This window comes from Gregarina niphandrodes, assembly GCF_000223845.1.
Source record: "Gregarina niphandrodes unplaced genomic scaffold scaffold00086, whole genome shotgun sequence".
Classification (NCBI taxonomy): domain Eukaryota; phylum Apicomplexa; class Conoidasida; order Eugregarinorida; family Gregarinidae; genus Gregarina; species Gregarina niphandrodes.
In genome coordinates this window covers 11,518-12,272 of record NW_011645851.1, presented here as the reverse complement: position 1 = coordinate 12,272, position 755 = coordinate 11,518, and the positions used below count along the sequence as shown (strand labels likewise).

Sequence of the window (755 nt, the reverse complement as noted above, 5' to 3'; positions counted from 1 at the left end):
TATTACGAATCTGGGACTTACCCGACTGAGATGAATTTGGGCGTCTAGCTCAAATGGTAGAGCGCTCGCTTCGCATGCGAGAGGTACTGGGATCGATACCCGGGTTGCCAATGTTTCATTGTAACGGATCGCGAATCTGTGGGTGCCGCGGAAACGCCGAGGAGCACGGCTCCGCGTACCACGGTGAAACCGTTGCGCGTACCGGCTTGGGTACTGGTTGGCTGGGGCGGCAGAGTGTAAACCAACTCCCCTGGCTCCACCTACGTTATGGACGAATAGTTCTGAAAAGCCACAACTTCTTTCGTCCTGAAGAAGAACGACAAAGATCAAACAACCAATGTTATTGAGCCCATCTTGGGGCTCGGGAGAGCAAGTCTCCCAGGTGCTGCCAGCATTTAACGAGGAATTGGAGGGAGAACCCCCCATCAGATGGTCCCTCCAAGGCTGAATCCAACGGATACAGAGATGTCCGTACAATGGATCAGCGATCGTCTGAAAGATAAGTCGATCATACATATAAAGAAGGGCTATGTGAAAGCCTTATTGAATCCATATGTGGTAGGCAGCAGGGTCACGCATAACTGCCAAATTCTATACCCATATACGAACAAGGACGGAAGGTTCCCAAGCACGCAGGCAATTGGGCCGGTGATAGCATGGGCCATGGGGCAAAGATTTATTGCAAGGATAGATCTCTCGAAGGCCTTTCATGCGGTACCCCTTGCGCACCAACAGCGCCCGTACTACAGCTTCCT

The 755-nt window shown here is 51.9% G+C and overlaps 1 non-coding gene across 1 annotated transcript; it reads left to right on the top strand.

The window, feature by feature from the left end:
• The first annotated feature begins 38 nt into the window (after positions 1–38).
• Positions 39–111, top strand: GNI_192930. Its single transcript has one exon. It is a non-coding gene; the product is annotated as a tRNA-Ala (tRNA).
• Positions 112–755: the final 644 nt, after the last annotated feature.